The sequence below is a fragment of the Nicotiana attenuata genome, chromosome 2 (assembly GCF_001879085.1).
Source record: "Nicotiana attenuata strain UT chromosome 2, NIATTr2, whole genome shotgun sequence".
Taxonomy (NCBI): Eukaryota; Viridiplantae; Streptophyta; class Magnoliopsida; order Solanales; family Solanaceae; genus Nicotiana; species Nicotiana attenuata.
In genome coordinates, this window is record NC_031990.1 from 24,900,108 (window position 1) to 24,910,208 (window position 10,101).

Below are 10,101 nucleotides of genomic sequence, written 5' to 3' on the forward strand. Positions count from 1 at the left end.
CAATAAAAAACAGCAAATGATCACATATAGTCAAAATACAAGTGAAATGAATTAAAGAAAAACAATAACCATTCAAATCAACGAGCCATTCCAATATAGAATGTACAACAATAATCACACCGAGGTACCACACCTCATATTCACATTTCACAAGTCACAATCACAATCTTCCTTATGTCGCCGCGTGAGCCTTGCATTTATTTTAAAAACATTTTTTCAAAAATAGCTTCACGCACTTTAGCCCCTTTATCTCGCCGTGTGTTCTTCAAATGAAGTAATTTCCCTTACTAGCAACACACGCATAAATCCCCCTTATCTCGCCGTATGCGCATCAATATCACCACTGTTATACAACATGCACATCACATCACAACACAATAATCAACTTGCACCACACGTGCCCACATGCCACAACATTTCACAATAACAATACCAATATCACCAGAACACATAGACCACGGCTCAACCACAATGTGTACAAGCATCTCAATAACAACAAAAATGAAAGGGGAAATAACTCAACAAGGAAAGATATTCCAATAACAAACTACTTCAACCACAAAACATGTTAATAGCTCTCAATACTACAACTTCAATTAAATGCACAAGAATAAACTCAACGATGAAAGATAAGAACATGTAATAATAACTTCAATTAAAGCATATAAGAGGAAACTTGACAGTGAGAAATGAAAAATGTAATATTAGCCTCAATTAAATACATATAAGAATGAACATGGCAAAGAAGGATAGAACATGAGATAACAACTTCAATTAAATGTATATAAGAAACCTAAAAATCTAAACCGATCAATTTCCACATATAAGCCCATGTACACACTCGTCACCTCATATACACATATTCCACATAATTCAAATAGTGCAGTTAAATCAAATACTACGGGGTAGTTTCCCCTGCACGAAGTTAGGCAAGGTACTTACCTCAACTAGGCCAAATCAGCACTCAAAAATAGCTTTTCCCTTAAAATTCACCTCCACACGGCACAAATCTAATAAAAAAAGACTTAATATCATCAAAAAATGCAAGAGAAACCAATTTTGATTAATAGAGTTAAGATCTTTACACAATTCCCCAAAAGTCAATAAAAGTCAACCGCTAACCCTCCCAATCAAAACCCCAGTCCAAGGGTAGATCTCTACTACCCATAACACCACGAGTCCATACATGCGTTTTTATTTCAAATTCAAGTCCAATTCGACTCTCAAATCTTAAATCTTTATTTTTCAAAACATAGACAAACTTACCCAAAACTTCTCTTCAAATCCCATGGATTAGAGGTTAAATCTCATAAATAATCATCATCATCAACAACAACAACAATAACAACAAACTTAGTGTAGTCCCACAAGTGGGGTCTGGGGAGGGTAGTGTGTACGTAGACCTTACCTCTACCTTCAAAAGGTAGAGAAGCTGTTTCCGATAGACCCTCGGCAAAGGAAAGATAAATCTCATAAATAATAATGTAAAATAATTGAAAATTGATCCATATCACTTACCTAAAAGTTGTATGTGAAAATCCCTCCTTAAAATCGTCTCCTACCGAGTCTAGGGTTCTAAAATATGAAAAGGAAGCTAAGTCCCGTTTTTCCAGCCCTTTTGTTCAGGTGCAGAAGTCGCAAATGCGACCCTGGGTTCGCAATTGTGAACCCTAGCAAATGCGAACAACAACTCACAAATGCGGCGCCTGACAGGCAAGGGAAATGTTGCCAATGCGACACTGACTTCACAAATGCGAAGTCTGTCCCTTTCGCAATTGCAACCAAATGGTCGCAATTGCGACCTACCTAACACCAAACCTTTCTTCGAAACTGCGAGTAAGGCATCTCCTTTGCGATACCCGAGCCCTACCTGCCTACTTCGCAATTGCGATGCCAGTGCTCGTATGAATCACGAATCCGAAACTACAAATCGGACATCAAAAAGCATGAAATTCAAAAGGAAACTCAAAAATCTCTAGAATCACAACCAAACGTTCGATTCCTATCAAACCAACTCAGAATGATACCAAATTTTGCAAATAATTTTGAAATAGCAAAACAGACCTATTCCATGTCCCATAACCAATCCGAACCCGATAGACATAAAGTTAACCTACTGTCAAGCCTAAAGAATTTCTAAACATTCAAATTGCCAACTTTTCGCAAAACAAGTTAAATCAACCTAAGGACCTCCGAATTTAATTTTGGGCATACACCCAAGTCTAAAATTACAATACATACCTATTAGAGCTATCAAAACACCATTCCACAGTCATTTTCTCAAACGTCAAACCTCGGTCAACATTTCTAACTTAAGCTTCTAAACCAAGAACTAAGGAATCCAAATCATTCCAAAACTTCCCCGAAACGAAACTAGCCATCTACACAAGTCATAAAATCACAAATACATGTACAGGAAGCTTCAAAAAGTAAAACGATGCTCAAATACACAAACTGACCACTCGGGTCGGTACATTTATTATTAGGGCTTTTTCGTATGGCTTCTATTGATATTATTAAGTTATTTTGGCTCATTCGAGCTATCCGAAGCTTGATTCACGCGGGATGGGATTCTTAGAGAATCGATTTGGCTTGCTTGAGGTAAGTATATTACCTAAACTTGGTTGAGACACTAGTTGTCAGGGACATTTGTGATAGCTACGTGATACAGGTGGCGACATATGTGGGGTTGAGCCCATGTGCGTGCACTGAGGTATTATTCATGCTCGGGGTAGTGCTAGGGCTATGGCATGAAGAATTGATTGTTAAGCTTCATGTTGTGATGTGTCTCATATTGTACCCCTTTTTGTGAGCTACTTGAGCCATGTTGAGGTTATATAGAGGTTAATCTCCTGATTGAACCTGATAAATGCTACTTTCGTGATGTAATTGCATGATTTTGGTCATGATAGAACGCTTTGCACTTGCATACACTTTAGCATGTCACTTATACTAGTCCAAGAATATGAAATTTGATACTCATTGATCATGTACATGTAAACTTGCATATTTGCTTTCGGTGTGATATCGATTGGACTAGTAGCATGTGTGTTGTCCGTACAGTTGTGATTATTGGCACGTCAGTTGTTCGTGCGGTTGAGATATAATAGTACGTGAGTTGTTAGTGCGGATTTGAGATATTGTTACTATTGGCACGTGAGTTGTCCGTGCGGTTGTGATTATTAGCACGTGAGTTGTCCGTGCGGATCTGAGATATTGTTACTATTGGCATGTGAGTTGTCCGTGTAGCACGTGAGCTGTCCGTGCGGATCTGATTGTTATTATTGTCAAGTGAGTTTTTCATGCAACACGTAAGTGATCCATGAAGCGTATGGATACGGATCCATCCCCATAGGCTCACCCTCTCATTTTGCTCTTGATGTCACGACCCTAAATTCCCTCCTTAGGATATCATGATGGCACCTAGTCTCTAAGACTAGGTAAGCCTAACACATGCTGAGTTATTAACAGATTTAAACTAATCAATCATTAAACATGAACCAGTAATTGCTATACATAGCCAACAACCATCAATAGATGTAAAATATCCCAAAACCGGTAGTACAAGTCATAAGCTGTACTATGTTCACTAGAAAATCTCTAAGTACAAACTATTCCAGAATAGAAAAAATAGTGGCATAGAAAGACAGCAGAAGGCGACTCCGAGGCTTGTGAACGGGATGGCAGGTATGCCTTGAAGTCTCCACAGCAACCCACATTCAACTAGCTAACGACCGACACGCTAAGAGGTACCTGGATCTGCACAAAAGATGTGCAGAAGCATAACATGAGTACACCACAACGGTACCCTGTAAGTATCAAGACTAACCTCGGTTGAGTAGTGATGGGTACAATCGAGACACCTACTAGACATAAGAACCCGTGCAAGTATGAAAATAAAGCTAATAGAGGAGCGAATATCATTATAAGGCTAAGCATGGAAAGAATAATAGTACAACAATGGCAATGGATAGTATAAGCAATAAGGAGTAAACATGTGAAACCCCCACAAGGAAATCACAACACAGTTAAGGTACCAGTGAAACCAAGTGAGGGAAACAAATAACAACCAAATGTTCAACCGTTCTTACACAAGGTTAACACAAGAATCACCACGAGGTACCACACCTCAAAACCACAAATCACGGGTCCCAAATGATGAATCATAATCACCTGGCATCTCATGCCCAAATTACCAATCACAACAACAAGGACAACTCATGTGATGCACGGATAACTCACGTGCCAGTACCATTAATACCTCAAATGTGCACGAACAACTCACGTGCCAATAGCAACAATACCTCATATCCGCACGGACAACTTACGTGCCAATAGTCCAATCCACGCACAGAAGGCATGTATACAAGAATACATGGAGATGATCAATACACATCAAGATTCATACTCCTGGAATGATATAGGTGACATGTTACGGTGTATGCTTGTGCAAGTGTATCACAACTCAATTCAACAGGTAAAATCAGAGACACCAAGTAACACATTGGAACAACACAACAAAAACCCGTAATATGCATAACACACACAAGAAGGTCACACCACCACACAAATATCATCAATAAAATGCCCCTGGCCCTCACAAGTCATCCCCGACATAGCCCACCTTGCCTCGATGCATGCGCAATATATAAAGTAAATTCTTGCCTTATCTCGGCACAAGCACATCAATAATATCCCGCCTTATCTCGCCACATACGCAAACCCAAATATATATACATATACATATAGAGCCCGCCTTGTCTCGCCGCATGTGCTATTATCAATAATAGCAATAACACGGACAAATCACGTGCAAAATACCCCGACAATCCTCTCAACAGTCCCACATGTGCCAAAATATAACAATACAATATAGCAACTCACACCACATGTGCCCATATGCCACAACATTTTCATAACAACAATTCCAATACCACAACTACACATAGCCCATGGATCAACAACAAGGAGTATTACAACAACAACAATAACACGAGAGTACGGCAAGTAAATCAACACAAGAATTTCAACAGCACAATGAAACGGAAGAATAAGTTCAATAATGAACGACATAACAAGTAATAATGACTTCAAATAAGAACAACTCAACAATGAGAGAGATAACATATAACAACGACTTTAAATAAGAATAAATCAACAACGGAAAAAATAACATGGCACAAAAGGGCAACAACTTCATTTAAAACATATAAGATTATATTTGGCAATAAAAGATAGAACATGAGCTAACAACTTCAAATAAAGCATGTATAGGTAAGCTTAACGATGTAGGATATAACATGATAGGCAACTTGAATTAAATGTACATAAGAAGCCTAAGGGTCAAAAACGGTCAAAACTACTTACCCAGTGATTGTAGGTGAAAATCCCTTCTCCAAATTGCCTCCTACCAAGTCCAGGGTTCTTAGATATGAAAAATGAGACCTAAATCCCGACTCTTAGCCCTTTTGATCAGTTCCGGATATCGCAAATACGATCTAGAGTTTGCATTTGCAAACGCTTGAAATTGCAGAACAGGGATCGCAACTGAGAACCCTGAAAGCCTCCCCAGATGTCGTATTTATGACAAAGGCTTCACAATTGTGAATTAGCCTCCTTCACAAAAGCGACCAAATAGTCGCACTTGCGACCCAACCAAGGCCTACACTGTTTTGGCAAATTCGAAAGGGGAGTCACATTTGCGACATCTGACCTCCCCTGCCCTCTTGGTAGTTGTGATGCTGGTGCTTAAAATTGCGAGAACTACAGCACCAGCGCACCATCAACATAAAAGTAAGTTCAATCCAACCCGAAACACACTCGAAACTCACCCGAGCCCTCGGGGCTCCAAACCAAAGATCAACATAAGTCTAAAGATATCATACGATCAAAACAAAAAAATAACATCCGAAACAACGAATCGGGCATCAAAATGCATGAAATTGACATTGAAACTCAGCAACTTCTAAAAACACAACTACGTGTTCGATTCCTATCAAATCAACTCGGAATGACGCCAAAATTTGCAAACAAGTTCCAAATAGAAAAATGGAAACATTCCAAGTCCCAAATATGACATCCGAACCCGATAGCCATAAATTCAAACCATAGTCAAACCTAAGGAATTTCTAAACCTTCAAATTGCCAACTTTCAGCAAAATAAGTCAAATCATCCTAGGGACCTCCACATTCAGTTCCGGGCATATGCCCAAGTCCCAATCCTCGATAAGAATCTATCGGAGCCAACAAAACAGATTTCCACGATCGTCTTCACAAAAGTCAAACCTCGTTCTATATTTCCAACTTAACCTCCTAAAATGAGAATCATTCATCCAAATCAATACCGAAACATCCAAAAATCAAATCTGATTATAAACGCAAGTCATAATACACAATATGAAGCTACCCAAGACCTCAAACTACCAAGCTGGATGCTAGAGATCAAAATGACCGATCGGGTCGTTACACTTGATGGTGTACACGTGGTATGAGGAAAGCTGATTAGTAGTTTGGTTCGGTTATGGTACTTCTGAGGAAAAAAAACTAGCCAGTGTTTGATTTGGTTACTCCATTTCTTCTTTACTAGCAATTTCCTTGGTTGTTTACCTGGTTTATTTGCATATCTTCTTTATGTTCTAGATTGTTGACTAAGCAGAGTATGTTAAGCTATTGTGTTCACCAGCCGCAATTGCGATTACCCAGCCTCCACAAATGTGAAGTGCCCCAATCCCAGCCACCTTTGCAAATGCAATCCCTTGACCGTAAAAGCGATGTTCGCAAATGTGAGCTAGACCTCGCAAATGCGAGATCTGCAGGCTACACCAGCAATAACTGATGCTCAGCTATACCAAAACACTCCAAAACTCACCCAAGTCCCTCGGGCTCCAATCTGAATATGCACACAAGTGTAATAACACCAAAAATCTCACTCGCTAAACCAAATAATCAAAATAACATCAAATATCAAGAATCAATCATCAAAACTCAAAACTCCATCTTAAAACTCAACTTTTGCCAATTTTCACATAATACACCGAAATACGCTAGGGTCACCCGGGACCCTAACCAAAGTGCGTACAAGTCCAAAAACATCATATGAATTTACCGAAATCCTCAAAACACTGATCCAAGATCGTTTACCAAATGCGTTGACCGTGGTCAACTCTAGCCTCATTTAAGTAGAAAATCACGTTTTCTTCAAAATTTCACATAAAAGCTTTTTCGATAAATGACACGGACCACGTATGCAAGCTGTAAATTATCAAATTACGCTATGAGAGGTCTCAGAACATAGAAAAATGAGCTAGTTCTCAAAATGACCTATCGTGTCGTCACGACAATTTCTACGAAAGTGATACGTAATTGTAGCTGTCGGCTATTAATGTTGAAACAAAAGAAGGGACTTTGGAACTGTAGTAGAAGTTAGAAAAATCACACATTTCAGATATTTGACATGTTATTATCCCTAACCACCTCATATGTATTATTAGTTTCGTAAATTTGAGATTCATATGAATTGAATTTACAAAACTGATTGAGAAATAAATACAATATTTGTTTGAAAGTTACATAAACAGAAATAGAAATCCTAAGCTACCATGAACAAAAAGTAGCATGAAACCGGTACGCTGACACGTCTCCAATGTAAAGCTCCGTCTCCATAGCTATTCAGCTCTATAATGTGCAAGCAAGGTGCAAACGTGTAGTATGAGTACAATCAACCACATGTACGTAAAAAATCTTGACTAACCTCGGAGAAGTACTGACGAGGTTTTAAGTTAAATAATACTCACTTTGCAGAACATGTGTAGCTCAATAACATGTATATTAGAGAGAAAATATTCCAGAAAGACAATCGCAGAATAACGGATGTCAACAGTAAGGGTACACAATTTGGATAAGAAAATAAACAAACTCTGCCAATTGGTAATGTTAAACAAATACAACTTGCGCCAATCCCCGCTAACAAAGAGGTATGTACCACATAATTTTCGTGCTCAATTCTCATACATGACAGTAAATCTGTGCTCAACATGGTCCGATTCTATACCAAATGCCAAATAACATGTTCAAGAGAACCTTCCAGGAATCAACTATATCAATGCTCAATAGCATAACCCGATATGCTAACAACAACTCAATATAAGGTGACAATATCAACTCCACGTAGGTAAAACCATTTGACAACCAAATCATCAAATAATAACAGAGGCATCGATTAGCAAGTTAAAAATAACACAACAAACCATGTAAAAATGTTTGACAAACATAAAGAAGTCATAAGCACAAACAAGAATGTCACTCTCGTACCACCACACAAACATAATCAATAAAATCGCCCCAGGCCAACACATAACATCCTCACAATGCCACCCTTATTTTTCCATATGTGCACATAACAATGAGATTCCTCCCTTATTTCTACACATGCGCATATCTCCACCCTTATTTTACCACATGGGAAGCCCGAGAAAATGCCACCCTTATTTCTCCCCACACGCACAACAATAGACGTAATCACACGCAAAGACCTCGTGCTGACACCCCCATTCACAACCGCACGGTAAAGACCTCGTGCCAAAATATCATCACAATTGCACGTCAAAGACCTCGTGCCACAATATCATCATAATCACACGGTAAAACCTCGTGCCACAATATCATCACAATCGCACGTGTAACGACCTGGCCGGTTGTTTTGAGTGTTCTAGCCCCGGTCCCCTAAATTATGCTTCCTCTATGCTATATTGTGGTTATGTAACTTTCTGAGGTGGTTGGTTTTGGTTTCGGGTGAGTTTCAAAGTGAAATGGAACACATAGTCCCTAAGTTGGAAGGTGAAGTCGTAGGAGTCGATCGTAGTTTGACTTGTGTGAAGATGACTCTGGAATGGAGTTTTGACGGTTCCAATAGCTCTGTATGATGATTTTGGTCTTAGGAATGTGTTCGGATGCTGATTTGGAGGTTCGTAGGTCGTTCTGGCGTGATTTGGAAAGAGTTGGAGAACTTTAGAAAGTTTGACCGGGAGTTGACTTATTGATATCGGGGTTGGATCCTGATTCTGAAAGTTGGAATAGGTCTATAATGTCATTTATTACTAGTGTGCAAAAGTTGAAATCAATTAGAGTTGTTTTGGTATGACTCGGCGATGGTTTCGGAATTTGGAAGTTCATAATTTCTTAGGCCTTGAATTTGGGTTGCGATTCATAGAATTGATATTGTTTGAAGTGTTTTTGGCCTTGAGTAGGTCTTTTATGTGTTTTGGAACTAGTTGGCATATTCGGATGGGGTCCCGGGGCCCCCTGGTGTGATTCGTATCGAATCCGCAACAATTTGGAGTTGTTGAATTTTGCTGAAGGTGCACAGCTTCTACTGTCATCGCACCTGCGGAGGGTTTGGCCGTAGTTGCGGGATCGCAAAAAAGAGAAACTGGTCGCAGAAGCAAATTTAGCTTAGCCCAGCTGGGAGCACAGGTGAGAAGAGTTCCGCATCTGCGAGTCCGCAGGTGCGGAGAGGAGATCACAGATGCGGACAAGGCTGGCCTAGGCCCTCTTGTGTGGTATTGACGTTTAGAACATCAATTGGTATCAGAGCAGGTTATCCTTGAAGAGGCTAACACCTTAGGAGAAGATCAACATGAGTGCACCACCTGGGAACTGGGAAGGGTAATCCACTGCTAGGCCTCCACTTTTCGATGGTCAGTATTATTCTTGGTAGAAGAACAGGATGAGAAATCACATCATAGGGGAAGACTATGAACTCTGGGACATAGTCACTGATGGTCCACTAGCAACCACAAAGAAGAATGCTGAAGGAATTGATGTGCCAAAGACAAGGGCTGACTGCACTGCTGAAGACCTGAAGAAGTGGGAGAAAAATGCTAAGGCCAAGAAATGCCTTGTGTGTGGACTAGGTCCAGATGAGTACAGTAGGATCCAAAGCTGTATTACTGCTAAGGAGATATGGGACACTTTGCAAGTGGCCCATGAAGGAACACCTCAAGTGAAAAGATCAAGAGGAACATTGCTGTATTCTCAATATGAGAATTTTACTATGAAGGAAGGAGAAACTATCCAGGAGATGTATACTAGGTTCACTACACT